General features: G+C 39.0%; 1 protein-coding gene across 2 annotated transcripts in view; it reads left to right on the top strand.

Moving 5' to 3' along the window:
- Nucleotides 1-9310: 9310 nt before the first annotated feature.
- ZNF710 (zinc finger protein 710) overlaps nucleotides 9311-25058 on the top strand; it is a 36908-nt gene continuing 21160 nt past the window's right edge. Inside the window, exons 1-2 of one of the 2 annotated variants that reach the window (XM_053464316.1) lie at nucleotides 9311-9582; nucleotides 17987-18045. The gene's annotated coding sequence lies outside the window, so the exon portion shown is untranslated. Of the gene's footprint in view, nucleotides 9583-17986; nucleotides 18046-20880; nucleotides 20953-25058 lie in introns of those variants that run through there. The other variant, XM_053464317.1, reaches the window with a different exon arrangement.

The following is a 25058-nucleotide window of genomic DNA, read 5'->3' as shown; positions in this document are numbered from 1 at the left end:
GATAATTCTCCCAGAGACAGCTTCATTGTCACTTGTCCATAGGCATCTCTCTCTAATTAAGACACTTGTTACTTTACACATTTCTAAATTATGGATGAAGTTTAAATACACATTAAAATTCCACAAGGTAGGGATCTTCTGATGGTATACATATGACAGTTAATAGGATGTGGGATTTTTGTATTTTATGTTCAGCATAAATGATCTGGATGTTTTATGTTTTATCAAGTGTGCACAGACCTTATAGGCTAGGATAGCCAATACCTGGCTCATATTGATTTGCAAGACTAAGCTGGAAGTCGTACTTTCCGCCTAGGGAAACTCCAACAGAAAACTTATTTCCACAACTGTTTCCATCGTCAGATGCTTCAGGAAACTTTGTATGCAACCCGTTGTCAGTGGGTAGAAACTGGCATTATCTGCTCACTTTTAGGATTATCAACCAGGGAAACAGCATGCAAAAGGAGCTTTGCAAGGTAACTTCAGTAGGAGCATTATTTTTAGTTTTATGCCCAGCTCCACTCATAAAAATAGTGTCTTAATGTTAATTTGATGTAACTGCCAAACATATTGGAAGACATTCCTTTAAGCCTGCATTCTGTGTTGCTATGTTTGTAATTCTTATGTTTTCACTCTTCAACAATATGTCTTTATATTGTGCCAATTTCTTGGCACGACAAATGAAAAAACTTGTCTTTAACAAATGAGCCTGATAAGAATGAATGTGCAACTCAGTGGATCCCTGCATATCATAAGATTACAATTAGAATTGCTTGTGCTAGAATTATCACCATGCCAGTACCCAGGGGAGAGATGGTCCACTATACCTACAAAGGGCCTAGTAATGTGGTTGCTGTAAGGAACAGGTATGTCATCTCCATTTTACATGAATGTTCCTTGATATATCTGTTTGTTCCCACAGTCTCTTTATGCATATGTATTATATGTACCTAGATTTTAAGCTCTTCTGGGCAGGGACTGACTTTCCTAATGTATTCATGCATATTGTACCCTGATCAAAATGTTTATATCACTTACTATACTTACTATATGACTATATGTTTTGTACTCCCCCTCAACAATATGTACATTATGACCACTGACAGGGGAAATGTATAACACCGATAATCTTGTTATCATGGCACCTGTCAGTGGGTGGAATATATTAGGCAGAAAGTGAACATTTCGTCCTTAAAGTTGATGTGTTAGAAGAAGGAAAAATGGGCAAGGGTAAAGATCCAAGTGACTTTGACAAGGGCCAAATTGTGATGGCTAGATGACTGGGTCAGAGCATCTCCAAAACGGCAGCTCTTGTGGGGTGTTCCCTATCTGCAGTGGTCAGTACCTATCAAAAGTGGTCCAAGGAAGGTGAAGCGGTGACAGGGTCATGGGTGGCCAAGGCACCAAGATGCATCCATGGAGGCCCCACCTCCCAACTTACAGGATCTGCTGCGAACTTCTTGGTACAGATACCACAGCACACCTTCAGAGGTCTAGTGGAGTCCATGCCTCGACGGGTCAGGGCTGTTTTTGGCGGCAAAAGGGGGACCTACACAATATTAGGCAGGTGGTCATAATGTTATATGTATATATATATACACACACACTCACTGGTCACTTTATTCATTGTAAGCCTCTCTCTGCCTTTCAGAAATAGTAAAACTAGAAGGTCAGAGGTTTAGATGTAATGCAAGAGTTTTATTTTACTGGGAAGGTGGTACATAAATGAAACAGCTCCCATCCAGAATCTAAGGTAAGCCCAATGACTGATTATGGTTTGAGTCTTTACATCAAGAAAATGGGCAGACTAGATGGACCAAATGGTTCTTATCAGCCGTTAAATTCTATGTTTCCAATTTCTCTTTAATTCCTTTATGCTTCAGTCAATTTCCGGCATCTACTGCTCATTATGTAAATTTCACAATACATCTTCCCTGTCCACGGTGGTGAGAGGGACTAGAAGACCAAGGAATTATATCTTACGCTATTCTAACAGATACAGGCAGGCGGGATATCCTATTACGCTTCTAGCTCATGTGCATATTATATTACTTTGTTCTTATCGTAAGTTACAATGCAGTCTGCACAGAGCCATTTCCTCCTAATTTTTATCAATGTTAGTATTTATAGCAAATACTAGTTTTACCTAGTTATAGTTTTACCTATATATAGTTATACAATTAACTCTCATGGCACATTAATGCCATGTGTTATTTGTATGATGTTTACTAATTCTATAAATTAATGAATATATATATATATATATATACACCAAGATATAGCAATGCTGGATGGGTAGGGGCACATAATGCTCATTACAAAAGAGAGAAGAGGAATTTCCCACTAGTGATCACTTTGGACAAATTTATTATTAACTGTGGACTTTTTGAACTGGAAAGTATTGCACTGTGTACAATTATTTTCTTTTTAATTGATAGGTAAAACGTAACAAGGAAGATTTTCAAGAATATATTGGTATGAAACTGTATTTACTTTAGTGAAAGTGTCATTAGAACTATAATACAAATGAGTGGCAGCTGGTGCATGGGTCTCAACCTAGTGACCCTCTCTTGCTACTACATGCTATTACAAGCTCATTACCTTAGTTTTATACTAGCTAGGTGATCTTTGATGCAGAAATATATCCCCAGAGTAGTCGAGAGGCAGGTATTATCAAGGGAGGTATATATAGTCCCACGGTTGCAGCAGAGGGTAGCCTATTAACTACAACTATCCTAACCTAATGTTTTCTTGGTCACGACCAGCTCTAGAGCTATCAGTAAATCATTATCAGAATTAGTTGCAAGGCTGTAACCAACAAAACATCTCTGTATTCATATAAAAAAGTATGTAAACAAAATACTCTTTGCTTCCACGCTGTTACATAAAAATAGCCAATATAGCCTGGTAATTTTGGTTTTCACCAAATACGCTGAAGGAACAAGCAGTACCAGTAGGAGGCAGCCAGGGCTTGATTTCACAGAAGACCTCTTCCACCGAGTGCTCTGCCATACGTATGTTGTTAAAATCTTTCAGAGATTCAGAACTAAACCTGCCACTTTCTAACATAAGCACCCCCCCATGTTTGTTAAAAGTATTCAGTGTAATTATTATCATTAGTATTAGTTAATGTAGAAGAAATTGTTATGAGTTCTAGGTTTGGATACTAGAACATCGAGATGCTAGGATACATTTCCCGATTTATACTTTATATATTTATAATGTAGTAAAACGATGGTCCCGAGTACACATTAAGGCGGACCTTTAGATAATGCAAGAAATCCACAAGCTTAATCTGCCTCACTGGGTGCCCCAACTACAGGTTCAAGTCCAATGTTAATATATCACAATCTACATCAATTATCTTTGAAACTGTCGATGAACTTTAGTTCTCATTAAACACAGAGAAAGGATGATGGGAGTCATATAACAAAATATATAGTTAATGTTTCAGCTATTTAAGTACCTACAGAACTGAATGTTTGTGCTACAGATTCTCTTTGTAATAGGGTTACTATAATTGTCTCATTATTATCAGTTGATTTATATACAGTAGCATATTTTAACTGACTATGCTGAAGCCTAGGGTGGAAGGTCTGCGATGTTGCAGCCCCTCTCTCACTAAACCGTGGCAAATCACAGACAGGCTCCTCTGTGTGCCGAAGATCAATTGGCCGGTTATAAGGAAGATCTCTGATCTTCACAGCCGACCCATTTCATTATAAAGACTTCAAGATCCTGATGCTCAGCAGTAAGGATGGCGGCAGGGAGTGGTCTAGGGCAGCGCCTAAGATAAATACATTACTGTTTCTATAGCGCCATCATGTTCTGCAGCACTGAACTACTTAGAAACTGTAGTAAACAGACTAGGAAGCCCATGTTTATCAATGAACAGGGTGACAGCTGGTATATAATTGTTTTATTAAATAGGGAAAGTATTTTTAGCCTTGTCTAGATATCTCACACACACACACACGGCTGTCATTAGTGTGTAGTTCAATACAGCGCCAGTACTGGGGTAGAAACAGCAGTTTTGGCTGCTAGTATCTTCTTGGATGAACGTGCATTGTGAACTCACAGAACAACTTCATCTGGAGAGTTCTGTGAACACAAAAGGTGCATATAAAAGAGCTTTTGTTTGATAGCGGAATCCTTTTTTATACTTAACAATGGGCCACTCCATCAGCCACCATGATCCACTAGAGAAGCTGCAGCAAAACAAAAATGAAAATCAACAGAAGGGCAACATATTTCCTAATATAAATACTACATGTGAGTAGTATACAATCTCATGTGTCCTCTGTGTTTCATTATTCAAAAACTACAGATGTATTCGCTAAACCAGGTGTTTGCAGGAGAATGTAACAATTGAAATATATGACTTCTCTTATGAAGGGCCAACCCAAGCTTCTCCTGCTAAAGGGGATGAGCTGGCCCTGTATATTGCAGATTTAAACCAGTAAGATGATTTTCAAAAGCTCTCTCTTTATTATATATGTATATATATAGTGAAGTCAGGTAAGCCTTACTGTAAGAGATGCTTACCAGCATTGGCCATTAATAAGGTATAGTGATATCACTGCACCAATTCAAGTAACATGAAGAAGGGAATTGGAGGTTGCTGTAAGTGTGTATATATATATATATATATATATATATACATATATATATATGTGTGTGCGCGAATGCATGTGTGTGTGTGTATAGCTACACAAATCAGCCATAACATTATGACCACTGACAGGTGAAGTGAATAACACTCATAATATTGTTATCATGGCACCTGTCAGTGGGTGGGATATATTAGGCAGCAAGTGATCATTTTGTCCTCAAAGTTGATGTGTTAGAAGCAGGACAAGTGGGCAACGTAAGGATCTGAGTGAATTTGACAAGGACCAAATTGTGATGGCTAGACGACTTGTCTCTTGATGCACATAAGGTGTGAAGGCTGGCCCATGTGGTCAAATCCAACAAACAAGCTATAGTAGCTCAAGTTGCTCAAAAAGTTAATGCTGGTTCTGATGGAAAGGTGTCAGAACACACAGTGCATCAAAGTTTGTTGTGTATGTGGTTGTGTAGCTGTGGACCAGTCAGGGTGCCCATGTCCCTGTCCGATGCCCAAAGCATCTACAATGGTCACGTGAGCATAAGAACTGGACCACGGAGCAATGGAAGAAGGTGGGCTGGTCTGATGAATCACGTTGTCTCTTACATTATGTGGATGGCGGGGTGCATGTGCACCGCTTACCTGGAGAACACATGGCACCAAGATGCATCCATGGAGACCCCACCTAGCAACTAACAGCACACCTTCAGGTCTACTAGAATTCATGCCTCGACAGGTCAGGGCTGTTCTGGCATCAAAAGGGGGACCTATTAGGCAAGTGTTCATAATGTTATGGTTGATGTGTGTGTATGTATATATATATATATATATATATATATATATATGAATGTGTGTGTGTATATGTATATACACATATATATAAAGATATATATATATATATATATATATATGTGTGTGTATATGTATGTGTGGTTGAGGCAGAACAGAAGTTTGGAGGATGAAAAACGTAAAAGGCAAACATAATAGAAGTAAAAGATAATAGAAAGAAGGGAAAAAAAGATGTCAGAAGTAAGCTAGGAAAAAAGAATTAGGGCAAAATAAATTACCAAAGGAGGAAAGAATAGAACAGAAGCAAAAAAGACCACAAGAGGCAGAAAGCACAGAAAAAAAGCATGCTAAAGGCAGGAAATCCAGGAAAGTGGCCCTTTTTAGAATAATTGCTCCAGGGCCCAAAGCTCATTAATCCGGCCTTGCCTATAGATCTCATTATGTTGTTAGCTAACAGCTGCACTTTTATAACTTTTCAATACATTCCTGGTCAGGTGTTGTTCGAGTGTAGTTCAGGTGCATTTGCAAAGAATATACTTAGATAAAATTATGAAACAGTTTAAAAAAAGAAAAACTCTTTCTCGTGGTTTTCCATTTTCTGCATAGCTTCTGTGCGGGTACACAAAAAAAAAATCACCAAAATGTATTCAGCTGCCCCTCCAGACAACAGAAATACCTCACATGTATAGGTTATTATATATATTTTTTCCCCCATTTTTTAGGTTACATAGAGAAGTTGAATGCTGTCTCCCCAGGCAGAGCTCAAATGATCCCCTCACCTTGCATTGTCTGGGGCAGCTGCTCCTATTGCCCCACGGTAGTTACAGCCCGTTGAAACTATGAGGTCATACAATGGCTGACAATGTGATTCCCATGATTTTTGATACAGAAGGCAAAATAAAGCGAGATGTATGTGGAATTATTTATCTCTTGTCCACAATATTTGTAAAAGATACAATTCTTATTGATCACTATGCATCTGCTTTTGTAAAACCATGGACAGTAGATCAAAGATCTGTTATCTAACTTCTTTAATTTATAGTCTAGATGGCAGCAGAGAGGGGATGGTCTGGTTTTCCTGCAGCAGCAAAAACATACTTATTTGTGGGTGTTTCTTCCAGACTACTAATTAATACTGGGTTTTGTAAATACATTTTATATGCTATCCCATTTTTGTGCAATACAGTGTGATTTTTGAATAGACACAACAACATTAATTTAAATGCCACGGTACTTTTAAAACCAAAATTAAGACAAATTAGGAATATTATACTGGATAATCTATAATGATAGCGGACATCATATAATGTAAATGCTTTCGATTTATTGAGAAATGCATTCCATAGTTGTTAATAGTCATGTTTTGATTTTCCCCTGGCATAAACTGCTTGATGATTCCCTGTCCAGCTTGTTGCTGGTTCTGGCACTGCTCTAGCAGGAGGTCCAAATCAGACTGGGAGTAGTAGTCAAACCTGAAATAAGCGTAATCTCCACTTTAAGTAGATAGTCCTCACTGGGATCTTAGACAGATGGTGCCTAAATGTTCCCAGCTTGCTTACCTATAGTATAATGTGAAGCTTTCACATATAACATTGACAGAGAGTAACATCCAAACAACACAGGTTTTGACATTGCAGTTTCACTCTGATAATGAATTAGAACTCCACTTCAAAGAAAAACAAGTGGGTGCATGGAAAGGTCTCCTAGGAGGCATTGTAAAGGCCACACTAATACACAGGTTAAAACACAGTGCAAATAAACTAGGGATCAATATATTCTGAGATTCAGAAACTAGAAACTAGTTAAATAACTAGATGGCTAGAATTGAATGGCTTGCTCAAATCCACATGGAACATAAAAACGCAACTTTAGGCTGCATGACATTGACTGTCAGGCTAGACCTGTAGTGATTGAAGAAAGACTCAATGGTCAACATCTGAAAGCTCCCAGCAGATCATACATAAATACAGTAGGGTATTTTGGTCAAAGGAACTGCAAGTTTAGTGCTGAGCCAAAATGCATGCTTTTCATACTGTTTACCTTTTATATTGTCTATATCTTTTGTTCTGCATGTATTTATTTTGCTTGTGGACAACAGAAATGTCAAAATTGGGCATCTCAATTCATTTTTATCTCCAGCAATTCATTGTAGCAGGCTCAATTTTAAACAGACAAATGAAAGAGCAAAAGCATGTAATAGTAATAAATATATTTTAAAAGCAGTGTTCCTTACTTAAAGGATGCATTAATTGAATTCTAGAAATATAATACGGTATATGTCCTCTTGGCCAAATTCATGTTCTACTTTTCAAGGACAGACTTTCACTCATCCACTATAAAGTATAAAAACACCTTCCCTTTGGGCAAAATCTGCTAAAGTGTTTTGGGATTTGAAAAACCAGAATAGAACATATTTCTTGTAATCTGGGTCAAAGCGCTGACACCAAAGAAGCGCTTGCTGGGTTCTGTAAACCCCAGCAGATGTCAAAGGTATAGCTAAATAAGTGTTGTCTCATTTAGACTTAAGAAATAAATATGTTTCAATTAAAAAGACCCGTTTAGCAAATTTGAATAAGAATTAAGATTAATTATTAAGAATTGGAATAAGAATGTGTGTCATTTTATTAGGGGGTTATACATTTTGCAATGATTGTATTGCCCTTGCCTTAGAGGTTGTAAATTATTTTTTTCAGAATTTGGTAGATGCACAAACATGGGGAATGATAAACAAACTGTATACCTAATGACAATTTATCAGTGCAAATATGTCTAACAGCATTAGACATTTAAGGGAAGCTTTCAGTGCCCCATTCCCCCTCACCAATAAAGTATGCACATTAAAGTGCTTTTGTAAGCTAAGGAGCTGGGAGAGAGGTGAATGCTTATGGGGGATGCTGGAGAATCCCTCCGTGAATTTGCAAGGGGGTCACAAGAAAATTTGAGGGGACCGGTCAGCTATCGTTTGCAATACAGTGCCATATGATGGCTGGAGCAGAGCTGGCCTTTACATGTGTGGCACTTGGACAGGGGTGGTAATCAGGGGTGTCTGCGCAAAGTGAGAAGAGGGAGACATGATGAGAAAGAAAAGAGATGGGAATAAAGGGGAGAGATAATGAGGAGGAGGAGAGATGGGGAAAGAGGGGAGAGATAAAGAGGAGGAGAGATAAAGAAGATAGATAAAGAGAAAAGAAAGAGATGAGATAAAGAGAAAGGAGAGAGATAATGAAAAGAAGGGGAAATAATGAGATAGGGAGAAAGAGGAGAGATGAAATTTAAAAAATACGGTTTGATTCAGAGTATTTGCATGACTTTGAGGCTGACATACTTACTTTTATTTATTTTTTTGTATGTAGGGGCATTTCATCCTTGGACCCAGGCAGCACAAGGTCTTGGTTTCCACATTTAGAAGCAGCCAATCAGTGGCAGGAAATCCCCCAGAATTCTGGAGCTGACTGGGGTAAGTATACCACATTAGGAGATGTAGGGCAAATAGCTGGGGGGCATATGGGGTGGACCCCCCCAATGCATTTACTGGTCTCAAATAACAATTTAAAGGGAACCCTCAACTGTCATATGCATTGGAGTGTATATGATGAATGGAGTGTCCCTTTAACAGAATGTTTACCCAGAATCTTCTTTGCTGATGACAATCTTCACTATATATTACCGTTTTAAACAAAAATAACTACAAAAATATAAAATAACTATTCATATTTGAACTAAAATGAAGAGGGAAGAGAAAGGAGGAAATAATGAGAAACTGCAAAAGGTTCTGCTTTTAATGAGCACAGAAGAGTTTCAAAGGGAAGAAAAAAAATCCCCAGTCTTAGAGAGAAAGAAAACTTGGTGGAGGAGGGGAGGAGGTGAGAAAACAAAAGAGATAGAGGGGGTGCTGGGTGCTTTTCTCTCTTTCTGTTTTTTTCCTCCTCTCCCTCTGTCTCTCTCTTTCACAGACACACAGAGCAGGGTTAGGAGGAGCTGTTTTGCATCCATTCACGTCAGCCCTGCCTCATTCCCTTCTTCCTTCCTGCTAGAGAAAGACAGAAAGAGCTGAGAAGCAGAGACAGAAAGAGAGATAAGACATCCCAGCAGCACCTCTGTCTCTGCACTCCCTCCTGGGAATAAAACCCAGCTCCCTAGCCCTGAAGCCTCGGACCCCTCTTCACATACAGCACTTCGCCTTCAGGGTAAGTCCAACACTTTCGTCTGTTAGTGTGCCTCGTATGACTAGTAAGACTACACTCACAGTATTCACGAACTCTTATCTTACCTCCACATAAACATCTTATTCGCCCCCTATCTAGCACTGATGGTGCATTCCCCCCGCCGGCAAAGGTCGGCATTAGGACCAGGTCATTGCTTGTCAGGAGGGGTATTATGAGAAGCTAACGTGCTGCCTTCTCTTTCACTTCCACATTTACTTGTGTCAGGGAGATACAGGGGAGACAGGGAGATGGCGTTCGTGGGGGGTAGGGAGTAGAGTAAGGGAAAGACGGAGAGAAGATATAAATGTGTGTGTAAAAAGGTTTATCCCTGAGTCCTGTAGCTTGCACATGCTGCACGTGTGTGACGCTAACGCAGTTTCAGGCGTATTCGTTATTATTTACCTTGAAGTTTATTTTGTGTTTTTGCTGCCTCCACACGCAGCAAACTGTAAGAAAGTTTGTCGCGCCTGTGGCTGTTGGAGCCTCTGCTGAGGAGATGCTGTGGGAGCTGGTGTGTCGGTGCTTTCCCTGGGGAACATGGTTTCACTGGAAGGAAGCTCTGCTCTTACAAGTATATAGCTGGGGCCCTTATACAGCCAGCACTCATGGGGATGGGCAGTACCTTAACCCCCACCGTGGCCTATATAAAGCTCACAAATGGCTACTGTACAACAATTGTGCTCATGTACCCAACAAAGCCCTGCTTACCAAGAGAATATAATATATATAATACACCCAGACGCAGAAGTGGGTGTGTGAACTCATTTACTAAACCGCCTGCTTATCTCAAGCCTGTAAACAAATATTTACTTGCAAACGACTGGCATTCCAATTGCTGTTCGCTGCAACTCCCAGCATCCTCAGCCAGCAGCCCCTTGAGAGTTGTCGCACATTGCTGACTAGCAGGACTTACCTAGATGTATCGTAGGCAACTTTTACCAGACAAGTGTGAAGTTGAAGGAACAGGTTCTTTAGTCATGCTAATGAAGCCTAACCCCATATATGTTTTGTTTCTGTTTTATTTTTTAAATAAAGTGTCTACAATCCTGGTAGAATTCCATTCAAATCATCCAGACTTGGGAGAGCTATAAAACTATTTTAAATATTTTGTCCTCTTACCACAAAGAGTTAAATTTTATATACATTTGGTAGTTTATTTTAAGAAATTTAACACATTGTATGACCAAAATAAATGTAGTTATTTAGTAAACATGGTTTTCCTATAGTAGTCTTTGCTCCTTTATACTTGCTACGGGGGTTTTTAACTCCATCCTTAAACTCTTACCTTTGAACTGTCAGGGCTTCACCTGGTTTGCAGCCTTTTTGCGATGTTGACGTCAAGGTGAAGGGTCAGATTTAATTGTAATTCCTTATATTGTATATTGATGGTGTGGGTTTTAGCGGTGTTCTTACTAGTTTGTAAATGTTATCTTAGCATTAATGTAGGTGTTTCAATTAAATCTTGTAAATCTTTCATGCGACAAGCATAAAAAAATCATTGCTCTCACTAACAAACGGACTAAAGATAGAAACCTGGGCTATGATGACAGATAAGAACCATTTGGCCCATCTAGTCAGCCCATTTCTCCTGCTGTAAATGCTCAGACATTAATCAGTCCTTGGTCTTATCTTAGATCCAGGATAGCTTTATGTCTACCCCATACATGTTTAAATTCCCTCACTGTAATAGCCTCAGACACCTCTGATGTGAGTCTGTTCCATTTATCTACCACCCCCTCCATCAAGTAAACCTTCCTTACGTTATATGCAAACCTCTGACCTTTCAGGTTTAGATTATTACTATGTTCTAACATTCTCTGGAATAAACTTCCATCCTCGTTTTATTACACTAACGACCAAGGCCCAGCAATGTAGAGTTTAACAGCTAGATAGTAAGCTTTGGAACCCAGTATATGATGTATCTACAGAGGTCTATGTAAATTCATCAGAGCAGTAATTTTAAGGTTCTGGGAGCGCGAGGTATGTTCCTGCAGACTTCAATTCCACTGCCCCATTGTGAAGCATGCTGGCTGTTGATGCTGAGTGATGGGATATGATGTCATATCTCAGTGTTTTGCCACTTAGGCCACTCGCACCCTGATAGAGCCCTGAAACGCTTCGGTAGGAACAGACCTTGCGCACCCACCGCAGGAATTAATGTAAGAGATGTGTGAGAAAATGGAGATATACAAAGAAAGATGCAGTGAAGAGATAAGGGGAGAGATCGTGAGAAAGATGAGAGATGGGGAGGAAAGGGGGAAGAGATAATGAGGAAGAGAGATGAAGACAAAGGGGAGAGATAATGAGAGAGATGGGGGGGAAAAGAGGAAGAGATAAAGAGAGCTAGAGATGAGTTTATTAACATTTCACACAGAGCACATTTGATTCCCATTTTTCAATTTGTATTACCTTTTATTAACTATATTCAATAGAAACTAGGTTTTAAAATTCTTTTGCAATAGTAAGACTCTTCACATCTTTTAGAGGAATGCATGTTTTAACTAATAAAATATTATTTTCTGCAGAGTAAATCAAATAGATAGACCCACAAGTGTTGGTACAACTTGGTTTCATGCAGAAAATTGGGCCCAAAACGATGACCTGTTTTTCTCTTGTACTAAACAAGGCCCCGCAGATAGCCCTTATAATTATCATACACAGGCGGTAATAGAAACAGGATATGAACATTATGAATATTACGATGGACTTATTTCTCCCAAATAACGTTTGTATAGTACACAGGATAAGTGTCAAACTCTCCTTTAGCAAGTCTGTGAGTTCATAGATAACGCTGGTCTATCACGTTTACAAAATTGTTGATAAAACTTGCAATATTATAATATATTCCCCGTTTACAGGAAAGGGTTTAGTTAAGGAAATCAGACCTTTTGCTCATTTCTTTTTTTATATAGCCTTTTGTCTTTCCGAAGCATCTTATGATTCCTGTGATCTCCAACAATGTTACTTTTTATTTAAAAATACTTAATTGCTCCCTAAACTTTAATGGCTTTTTTATTTGTCCGTCAATGCGGTACTCTTTATTTCGTTATTGCTCTGTCTGTGTTCCATATTTTTAGATCCTAAAGCTATATGTCTGTTATATATGATAATGTGGGTATAATTGTATATCTTGGAATAGGTGTTGCAGTAGTTTTATAGTTCTCATCTCTGTAATACTCTCAGTATGTCTGTAAAGTATTTTGCTATATACCGGTACATTGTAAACATAGCGCTGTACCTTGTTCTTTGTTGATGTATTTTTAGTAAGGGCTACTACTGTCATGGGGTGCATGCTGTGGGAGAGTTCACTGCTTTGGCCTGCCAAGCTCACACTTCACAGAGAAGAAACTGGAACGCATAGTTAAGAGGAAACAAGGCAAGCACCCCGCTATTTGAAAATCCAAGGTTTTCTGCAGATTGGCCCCCGAAAAATATAAAGTACATAATAATAGAGGGTACAGAAGTGTGTTTTATGATCTGTGTAAATCTAGTGCAACAATTTAGAACGCAACATAGACAGAGCCGGCCTTAGGCGTTGTGGCACCCTGTGCGGACTACTCCTCTGGCGCCCCCCCTCAAACTACCCCTCCCCTCTGCCCCTTCAAACTACACCCCCCCTCTGCCCCTTCAAACTACACCCCCCCTCTGCCCCTTCAATCTACACCCCCCCTCTGCCCCTTCAATCTACACCCCCCCTCTGCCCCTTCAATCTACACCCCCCCTCTGCCCCTTCAATCTACACCCCCCCTCTGCCCCTTCAAACTACACCCCCCCTCTGCCCCTTCAAACTACACCCCCCCTCTGCCCCTTCAAACTACACCCCCCCTCTGCCCCTTCAAACTACACCCCCCCACACACACACACACACTTACCTTGTTGCCGGAGTCCTGCGGTGAGAGCGGGAGTCATCCGTCTTCTCGCTCTGCCGCGGTGCCGGCGCTCAACATGAGATGTCGGCACCGCGACGGAGAGTAAGGGGCGCTGAGCGGTTGCTGAGAACTTCACGAGCAACCGAGACTTAGATTAAAGCATGAATGATGTTAAATAAAGTTTACAAAAAAAACAAAAAAACTATATTTTAAGTTAAGTCCCGGGCAGGCGCCCCTGCTACCATGGCGCCCTGTGCGGTCGCACAGGCCGCACACCCCTAAGGCCGGCCCTGAACATAGATAATGTAAGACAATGGCTCTCAAATCCGTTATCAAAGGCCACACAGACTTGCGTTTTGAGATTACAGTTTTTGGAAACCTCGGGGTGTTTTTTGGGGTGTGATGAACAATTTGAGAACATCTGTTTTATGGAATAGCAAAAAAATATAAACAGCCCGTAAGTCATACAATCGTGAGTTGACGTTCAAAACTTGGCTCCTACTCTCTTGTACTGTGCAATCGGGCCTCGTAGATATATTGAAGCCCTTGGCCACTAAGCAGCGGAGAGATAAAATGTCCAAGGAGGTTCAGCCGGACTTGCTTGCTTTAGTGTCTCAGGACAGTCCTGGTGATAAAAAAAAACTGAACTGCTGTTGTATCTACCCAAGTTAGAACCCAGCTACCTAGAATTATTAAGTGATGTTTAGATTTTAACATAATCGAATTAACTTGTGATGAATGGGACTAGACAAATGCGAGAAGCCAGTTAGTCATTTATAAATATACTTTCTACATGGATTCGTGTTGGTGGATAGCTGTTGCAATAAAGAAGCGTGAACAGATACTGGTTTACTCCCCTTGTGTCCTGGTCATTTAATCAGTCATCAATTCAGCTGTTCTTTTATTGTGTTTTTGTTTTATTTTAACCCTTATCTGGGCTCAGCTCTACAATAATGGTTCTTGTCCTTCTCAACAAGTTGGATTTTCCTCTGATCTAAGAGTTTTCTTAATTAAATCAGCGAGACTTTTAACAGCAGTCATCTGTATGTATTCCTTTTAAAGATAATTAAAAGGTTTCCAAGGCTTAGTAATTAAAAATTAGCTAAGACTTTCATCACGCTGCTTGGTTCCAGAGGCTGCGTATGGCAAGAAGTTGCCAGTAAACCATAATTCAGGGAAAGTTATGTAACAATGTAGTGTTTAGAAACAAGTATACTGAACAACAAGATATTAAACTAAAAATTGGAATTTAACCCCTTGAATTAAAAATTAGTCATTTTTTCCTAATAAGGGTTCAAATAAACCCTTTCCCCCCCCTAAATCTATACATTGGGAATAGGGATACAACAATACTGTAGAGCAGTAGATACCCTGCAATATGGAGCGTGTGTAAACAGAATTACAAATGCCTGGCACTCCAGGGCAGCCTTTTACTCGAGGAAAGTATTGTCGCGCTAATTAGAACATACTTTGTAATATGGCATTTAAAACTTTAATTATGAAAATTGCAATGGGTGGTTTAACACTTTAGGCAAAAAGAGTACATCTATAGTACAGTATTTCTGATGGAGATGCACATGTGTGGCTCACCAGTGCATGTAAAGGGCCACCCAGCAGTGTACGGTTTCCCATCTGTAAAATGAGGTCTGGCTCTAAGGTTTCTGCTTCACACGGTATTCAGGCACGTGATGCTGAGTGCTGGGATATGGTGTCACGTCCTGACGTCTACCACCATCAACCCGCACGTCTTGCGGAGGAGCTTTGGTATGAAGGTCTGTGTCGGCATAGATCTCTTTTCATTGAGTATTTTAACACCCAGTTAACAAACAGCCCTGCTCCTTAGGGGCAGTGGTGGTGGCCCCTGTTGCTTGGTGCCCCAGGGTAATGCCTAGTTTATCTATACAATGAGGCCAGTCCTGTTAGTCAGCACCATATGCAATGCATATGGGTCTTGGAAGAAATAACCAATAGGGTCTCCCTAGCCCTGTGTCATATTATTGGTGATGTGACATGACGTAGCTAATAGAGAACCACCAATGTGAGGAGATCTCCAATTTGATATTTTTTATCTTCCTACAGTCTAATTAAGAAGCTTAATATTTAATAAGTAGTTTTTGTACATTATTACATTAGTTGTTAATGAATAAATAAAGTGATAATAAGCTTGTAGTTTTAACATTATTGGCACAGTTTTGAGAATTTTGTTCCAGAAACACACTTGATTGTGTAATTACCGCCAGTGATGATATTAAATGTGTATTCTACAAACAGTGATATAATACATCTGAAACCATAGCAGTGGTAATAAGTACGCTTTAGTATATGAAAGGCTGTCCTATGACTTTTCTACCCATGAGTTGTTTCCTTAGGGGTGGTCTGACAAACCCTGCAATGACACGGTGTACCCAAGGGGTCTTCATAATGGTAATGAGCTAAATGCATATAGCGGTGTCACAAAAGGGACCAGACAGGGGAAAAAATATATTATAATAAGAATTATGTACATCAAACCTGTGGGAGAAGTTTGCTTAATACAGCATGAGCGTAATTAATACACCATTTTCTTATAGACTCCACCTAAAGCATATGAAGTCTTGCAATGACATACCATGGAATCAGATGGCCTTTTATATATATGATTTGATGTCTGTTGCTGTGAATATACAGGTCTGTACTCCCCCCCCCCTTTATTTAGGGCTGGTATGGATAGAATCAGTCCTCTGTCAGTACGGGAAGCTGTGAGAACATGTAGATAATCTGGTGGAGAAATCTTGGTTGTTTCTTGATCATTTCCTTGAAGAAGGAAATCAGAGTATAGAGTGATGGATAGCTTTTCGTTGTTCTAAATTTATCTTTCCTGTTCTCTCATCCTCTTTCTTGCATGCACGTTTTAGGAAGCAGGCACTGCTTATTCTCTAACACTGCATTTACAACTAGGTTTCATTTCTGTTTTCTTGTAGATTACTTTAGATTTCACATTGCACGTATGCGCTTTTGCAGTTTTAAATATAGTCCTTGCTTTACTGCTTTATTTTTGGCAACGTTGTCCATCTTTGTTATAGAGCAGCCTCTATATCACACAGAGACATACAGGTAGGGACCGTATTAAACTAGTGATGTACAGCTGCAGGATTTAGACGGGTTCGGGATGATACAAAATCTCACCAAGCATGTGGTGTGAAGGTTGGACAGCCCTGCCTGAGGCAGGAAGAGCGATAGGGTTCCAGCCTTTGATGAGTCCAGCAATATGTTTTCAACCTGTGTGCTTGCGTTCGGCACTGGTGGGGACTGACATTTCCAACCCACAGCTTGTCTGAAATGCACACTGGTAATTAAAAGGTTAATAGCGTCTGTTCTATTTTAGCTCCTGACTCTAATCTGTCAGGTCTCCCCTATGACTTTTATGTAGTTATACTGCTGTCTACCTGTTCTGTGTAAGTTATATTATAGACGCCCAGTAGTGAACATTTTCAGTTATTTTGTGCACAAAGCAAATTATTCTTTCTTGTTTTTGTATTTTTTTTTTATTATTTTGTCTTTAAATAGATGTTATCATATATGGATACCTGAACTCATTTATGGTTGCATTGTTTTTCTGTTTTTACCACATGAAATAAAATATGCAGAGTTACATACGTTTTCAGGACTCCGGGGTTTCTTCTTGTGATGGAAATCCATACATTTCCGTACTTTCATATAAAGAAGAGACCTCCGCGGTCCCAAAAGCTTATATTACTCTGTTATGTTCTATGTAAGCATCACCTCCAACTAAATATTCCAGTAAGGCTATATCCATATCCAATGTATGGAAATAAACAGTGACCCATGTTTATTGTATGTAACTGGCGGGATGTTGCCCGAGTTACAACCAAGTCCTTTGTATTGTTTTTTCAGTGTTGTAAAGACATACTCAGAAATGTGATAAAAATAAAGATGTGATGAAAGATACTTTTTTGTATAGCAAACTTTTAACTGTTTTATGGTGTTTAAAAAAAAAATAAAATAAAAACAAATCAGTTGCTCATCTTTTATGGTCTTTCAGTTAAACGTTAATGTTTTATATTAGTGGTGAGGATCAGTCAGTGGGCCATATGACTGAACCATTAAAGTAGGGTGTTCCTAAGCAGGAGATGAACATGGGCGCACACTGCGGATGATTAAACCTCCTATTCCGGAATTGCCAGTTAGAGGACAGGGGCCAGAAAGCATTTTTGTAAGACATCCTGTAACTATGATCTTGATGACTAACTATATGAGTAAATGAAGAAAAACTGTATGTTAACATTATACATCTCCCGTATGAATCCATATTACAGCATGTATTAATGCCATTCATATCTTCTAATTGAGGTGGTACATATGATACTGATATTCCTGGACTGGAATACGAAGACCTCACATGTAATAAACTGGAAAATGAAATCTATGCTTTGGTCCACAATAGACCATTTCAGAGTCTCATATTATATTACGTGCTGCCTAAATGCTTTCATGTAATATGTTTTTTTCTTTTCCAGACTAATTTCTGAAGACACCACAACAATTGGTGCCTGGAGTCAACCTCCTACATTAATCTGTATGTATGCCCTTTTCCTTTGTGTTTTTCATTGAACCCTATTACAACTACATATACATGTATTATATGCATGTGATGGTTGACTGTTGCCATGTAATTAATATTTTTTAGAAAACATCTGTCTTATTTTCTTCCTTTCCTTGGTTGCCTGTACTTAAAGCAGGAAGCATACTGAAGTATGCTTCCTGCACATGCTTTGCAGAATCACTGGCAATAGCAGCAGTCATTCATGCGTATGCTAGCTGAGTGCTGCCATTTGCTGTTGCCACTCCCATTGATTACTGTGTGAGTTCGGCATCTTTAGAATGCATGCAGTATGAGCATTGGAGGTCATGCCAAAATGACAACAATATGCATTTTACTTGGGAATAGATCTAGAGTGGTCTTCTAAATTTGAAATTTCAGACCGGGTAACTACTTGGGGACAATCCTCGCCAAGTTTCTTATCGGGTCATAAGCATAAATCTGCAATGAATACGAAGACATTTGGCCATTAAAGCTCTGCGTTGGACACTAGGACACAATATGTGTACCTTGTAAATAACATCATAGGTTTTGCAGAAGGACAAATGCAGAAATGTGGCACTTTTGAGGTTAAACATTTAAATTTAATGCATTGACCAATTCACACTTTATTATTTAGCTCTTATAATTCCTCACCCCACCCCCATTCCCTCCTTGGCCTGCTTTGGAAAAACAGAAAGTTAAAAAGAAGAGGAAAGAAAGGAAGCGTTTGCATTGTAGTTTTGATTGGCAGTGCCTCTGAACAGGGGTTATTTCATGCGGCTGTTTCTTTTCAGGCATTCATTCTTTTATGCGCATACCATTCATCTGGGTACAGTTCTCTATTCAAAATCCCCTTTTCTTTCTGTCTTTTCTCTCTCTCTCTTTCGCTCTGCTTCTTTCCTCCTTTCTTTTCATTCCCGTCTCTTTGTATTTCTCCCCCTCCCCAAACCCCCTCCCCTCTGCATTCTGTTTTATTTTTTTTATTTTCCTATATTCACTTCCTTTTCAGTTTCTTTGTGTATGTGTGTGTTCTCTCTCTCTCTTTTTCCGTTGAGTATCTCTTCTCTATTTTGTGGGGGGAAGGGAACAGAGAGAACAAGTAAGGGGTGGTTCAGGTATTTAATTTTGTTATTGAATGAAAAAAAAAAAAAAAGCTTTCCCATGGAGCTGGGAATCGCTCAGCTAAGGTGTGTTTGTGAGGAGCTAAGCATCTGTAGTATTTTGATTTCATGCAGGTATTGCTGGGCAAATGTTTAATAGAGCCCGTCTTTGGACCTTTAAAAATCCTAACCCTTTAATAGCCAGAGGAAAGTTAACTACTCTCCAGAAAAGAGTCTTCGAACATTTGTTGTAGGGATTCTGATTTCTTGGCATTGCCACCTGTATTCAAGCATGGATATAAAACTCATATTCGTGTAGGTTGGGATGGGGTTTCTTTTGTTTTGTATTAACTATAAGCAGTTGTGCTGCATGATTTATTGCAGTAAAATATATATTTTTATAAGAAACCTACGAATTGGGAAGTAGCATTAGTGCAGCATATAAAGGAGGTAGTGACCCCCGAGAATCGGCCAATTGAATCAGAGACTGGGTGGAAAAACTTAACGATTAGCTTTGAATTCTACATGTTTTATATAAGATATTGCATTATATTTCTGGGGTATTCACTAAGTTAGGAAAGATTTGACCTAGTAAAAGAACATGCTTCAGCTCCTGGTGTTTTATAGATGTGCACAAGTACATTGGTGTAACTGAATAAAATTTGAACTTTTCTCTCATCATAACAGATGAAAGCTCTCCAATTTATCATGCTTTATCGCATGATAAACTACTTTTGTAAATCCCCCGCTTACCTACAAGCCACAGTGAAAGTTTTGATATTGATGTTGGATATATGGACTTATCTTTTTACACGAGACACAGTCTTGACTGACCGTGAAATGTGTTCATCGGAGTTATGGTGAAAAATAATACAAAAGTTGCCAAGCAATCGGTCTTGGCTACACAATGCTTAAGAGAGCACAAAAACCCTTTAAAGCTTGCGTCCAAAACATAGTATTTGAAGAGGTGAATCTGCTTTAATTAGCTAGGTTTTATGTCTGTGCTAGAAAATTATTTTTTTTTATGACTGACTAATTTAACAATGTAGACTTTTCCCTGGTTTAACTGGCAGAAATTACGCTTCCGCATTCAATCTTGCTTGGTGTTTGTGGTACCCGCATGATAACAAACTTTCTACTTTAATCAGGGTATATAGAGTCCAGGAACAGATACTGTGGGCAGCTATTAACTAGCTGAAACCTGTATATACATGTTGCCTAGAGTAGGGCTAGTTAGTGGTAGGTCCCCTAGAAACCGTATTGACATCAATTCATTGTGATGTTCTAGGCCGCCAACAACCTTCCATACACTCCTGCCGGGCTGCCCTGCACCACAATGTATATCCCTCATCTCTATCGGTACAATGTCACAGGCAGATTCCAAAGACCAACAGTTTTACCGATTTCCTACGTCTGTCCAAAAATGTGAAGTCCGGTCTCCTGTTGATAATGGAGCACATAAATGCCTAAAGAAACATTAGCAATTAGGAAATTTGAAAGTTCCAGGTCGTTATAATCCACCTGTTAAGCTTTAGAGGTGGAAACTATAAGACGTGCAGTCTACGATTAGTGTAACCTCTTGGTACTCCTTTAGCGTGATTTTCTGTTCCTGCACATGGTCTGGAAAGACAGGATAAACTGGATTAACACGCTTACACGTATGAACTATGGTACCTACAATAGGAAATTGTGTTTGTTTTTTAATCATAGTATTTCATCAGCTTCAAAGAGTCAGTGATCGTATGATGCTCTTTCAGATGTTAAAACATGCCAACACAGGTTATCCTGGGATTGGTTCCCAGTACGTACAAGAATGGGAGTGTACAAAGTCTTGTTTTTTTGAGCTCGTAAAGGTCCAGGTGAAAGCAAATGTATGGGCTTGTAGTGTTTGAGAAACTAGAAGTAGGCCTTTAGTGTTCTGGAATTAGGAAGCAGGGCAGTAAGTGCCTGGGGAGGGTACAAAAAGTACCCCTCTCTTCTGATCGTGTCCAGCCTGAGACTGAATGTCACGTCACACCTTCTGCTTTCCCTTAAAGCAAAGGGGAGAGGCGGTGCTGGAGTTTGCTGGCAGGGAGAATCCACACATAGGCACTTATTAAAATTAAGACCCTACTAAAAACGCATAACAGAGCCTGTGCCGTTCTTGGTGAAGATTTGGGTCCTCCTTTGGTTTTCATCCTTCAGCTGGACAGCTCTGGTAAAGTGCTTGCCTGGGGTTGATGTCTTGAGAACATGTTGTATAACTGAATACAGAACTCCAGGCAAGTAGATATTCCTACAAATCAGAGGTACAGTTTATCTACGCATCTGTATTATATTACATTTATTTATATAGCACCAACAGATTCTTTTACAATAAGGACAGTGAAAATATTTTTAAAAAGACAATTTAAAACACTAACATACTGATACAGAAGGCGAAGAGGGCCTTGCTCTTGTACTCTTACAAGCAATAGCTTTACTTTATTATTTTTGTATTGTGCAGTACTAATTCTAATTATTTCATTGTAGTATGTATGTATGTATATGTGTGTGTGTGTATATATATATATATATATATATATATATATATATATATATATATATATATATATATATATATATATAAACGATTTTTGTTAATAAATAAAACATATGGATGTTGATTTTCTTTTCTTTTTTTGTCTAATGAAGAATTGCAAAGGAGGGAGGGGAGTACGTGTTGGGGGAAAATAGAATGTAGAAGCAGATTAAAGTGAGGAAATTCAAAGATGGGTTAAAAGACCAGTAAAGATGTGGAGACAGATGAAAGGGGGGAAAGAGATTGATAAGAGGGAGAAAGAGGCGCTAGGGAGCCACTGAACTAAGATAGCTGTTGCTAAGGTAACAAAGAATGGGAAAGAAGGTCCGAGGGAGGTATGGAAAGTGGAGATGGGAAGAAAATGCCTGAGGGGGAGGGCAGGAGTTTGAAAATGGATATACAGAGAGCGGAGATAAGTGAATTCTGAATGCTGAAGTGAAAGGACGAAAAAGTCACATTGAAGCTCAGAGGGAAAATCTGTGGTTCCTTTTTTTTTTTTCTCTTTTTTTTTCATTTTTCTTTTTCTTGTAAACAAGAAACCAATTTTCCATACAGGAGGGTTAAATTTTAAAAATGAGAAGTATTTCCAAACCAAAGCATCTGGAGTATGGTACTGTACTTACTGCTAAACCTTATGGACAGAGAAACCAATCCATTTAAGTTGTCAAACAGGAAATTGAAGGCATTTTTTTGACATTGCATCAGAAAATAGTCAGGCAGGGCTCTGTTAACAAAGACTGTGATTTTACCTGTTAGTGTCTGACTATTTTAAAATGATGCTACTGTTTTAAACATATTTAACTCCCCTGCACAGAATCTCTAGTTTTTATTTCTTAGGAACTCTGCTCTAAATGGCAGTGTGGAAATAACCTTTACCTAGAACCATACTTTAGAACTCTATAAAGTCTCGGTGGAGCTCTTGTTCTCAAGGTCAACATTCCTTGTCACCTAGTCACGCCTTATTCCCCTTCCGACCCATAGAATTTAGACTACCTGGGGCAAGCCCTGCTTTTATGCACGATGATCCCCCACCCCTCATGCATCTAGCCCCGCCTTGGTATGAGGATGGCCCCGCCTCTTGCTACTCACCCCACTCTAAGGAAGTGGGCTCCGAGCACCCTGAGTCGGGAAGTTCCCATGTATGCCTAGAACCCAGACCGCAACCATGTGCATGTTAATGGAAGTGATTGCAAACCTTTTGTTTTTTTTTTCTCTTGAGCAAACAATTAAGCAAACATTAACAATAGTTTTTTAATAAAGATTTGCAGAATTGCTATCAAAAAAGACTCCATAAAAACAGTTATTTACCTTGTAATGCTCACCTGCAATAAGGCTCTGACTGTAAACTGGACACTGCTGGCACCTGTACGGTTTCTATTTCCACCAACTCCACTGCCTTTAAACTAACCTTATTCTTCTTGAAACAAACCCACAGATATACATCAGTGTTTTGAGGATTTTCCTCTTTTGGGCAACTACTTAAAGCACCATGATCATGTATTGTATTTAAAAAGCATCTTTTCAGTGTCCTCTACACTAGATGGAGATTGAGATTGGCCTCACAAATGATCTACTGGATGAATGGGCACAAAATCCACAGAAACGCCCCAAAATCTTGTGGAAAGCTATCCCAGAAGAGTGGAAGCTGTTGTAGCTGCAGGGGGAGGGTGGACAACTACATATTAATGTCTATGTATTAAGAATGCAATGTCCTCAAAGTCCATGTTGGTGTAATGGTCAGGCATCCCAATACTTTTGTCCAAATAGTGTAAAATGAAAATAATTTTTCCAAACTCTGGCAAGTGTGAAGTGGAGGTATATGAAATAATATAGTTCTATAGTATTCTGAAGTGTTGTGCTCTTTAGTGGCTACCATTTATCTTGTGACAGTCACATTTGAAAATGATAGAATTGGTTTTAAACTAGAAGACAGAAAGGTCTCTCTGATATTGATGAGGTCTTTAGCTGGAAAAAGCACTGTCCTACATTGTACTTGACTCTAGGTTGCTGTGCCCTATTTAAAGAGGAACTTTCACGGTTACAGCTCTTAGCATAACTAAATGAATGAATTTACGCCATCTTTTGATTGGCAGCATAATTCATTTGGAAGTATTTAGTTTAAAAGTTAAATTCATGGAAGCAGGGTTTGTTGGCTGTTGGTGGCAGATCCAGCATATATTAACATGTAACTGTCAAGTTAATGAGCCTTCTCCTTACTCACTCTCTCACCCAAGTCGGCAACTTAAAAACATGGGAGAGCTAGTTTTAAGGGACAGTCTAATGCCCCATACAGCCTCAGCAAGGGTATTTACTTAATGTAGGAGATGTGTTTGGCTGATCGCACTTCCTGCCTTGAGGGGGACAAAACAGGGCTAATTCATAAAATAAATTTTCATGAATCCCATTTGCATGGGAACAATCATATGAATGAAGGTGCGAATGATGGCTTGTGTGTCCCTCTAATATCCACACATTTTGTTATTGTGTGTGTGTGTGTGTATGTATATATATATATATATATATATATATATATATATATATATATATATATATATATATATATATATAATTTATTTTTTTTTGGGAAGGTGTCTGCTTTAAGGTCTGTGTTTCCCATATTTCCCCTATGGTATTTTCAGAAATCTAACTCCCACTGAATTTCTGTAACTGAACGGCTTCCTTTATCCCCCCACAGAGCAGGAACACAAAATGTTTCTAAAGCTAAGAGTTTTCAATTTTATTTATTTATTGTAAATATGTAATTTTAATATTATCTTAAATGATTACCCTAAATATCTAAATCAAACGATGAATCCAGGTAAAGTGATGCTATCAACTTTCATTATTGGCAACACATTGAGTGACAGGATATCGCAATACAATGCATGATAAGCCAAAGCTGGTATAAGAAGCTTGTCCACTCAACCCTCCAGTACCTGAAATATCAACGGATAGGTCAGGTGAAGCTTTTGTTAATCCCGAATTGTCTTGTCAAGTTTGCATACAAAGCATGTGCTTTATTCATTCTTTCTTCTTGTTTAGTCTAAGCTTGTGATAAAGCCAGTTCCTGGACTAAACCAGAGATCTTTTTTGTGTTGTTCCTGTTTACCCCCCTTCCCTTTTCAATTTAGAGAATTGAAACTATTCTCTGTTTTTATACCTGTGTGGGGAGCGTCTTATTGCTTCGGCACCATAGAAACTTGCCTTGTCATCACGCGACTCCTTTTTAAAACCTTTGGACTTTGGATGTAAAATCAACATATACCAAAGGTATATTGTGTTCCTATTAAAACAACGATTTCACACTGCTGAGGTCCCTAATGCTGTAGGCGCTCTACGTCTTTTTC

The sequence above is a fragment of the Spea bombifrons genome, chromosome 4 (genome assembly GCF_027358695.1).
Source record: "Spea bombifrons isolate aSpeBom1 chromosome 4, aSpeBom1.2.pri, whole genome shotgun sequence".
In the NCBI taxonomy this organism is placed as follows: Eukaryota; Metazoa; Chordata; class Amphibia; order Anura; family Pelobatidae; genus Spea; species Spea bombifrons.
Note: the sequence above shows the minus strand (reverse complement) of the source record. Positions and strands in the feature narration are given on the sequence as shown.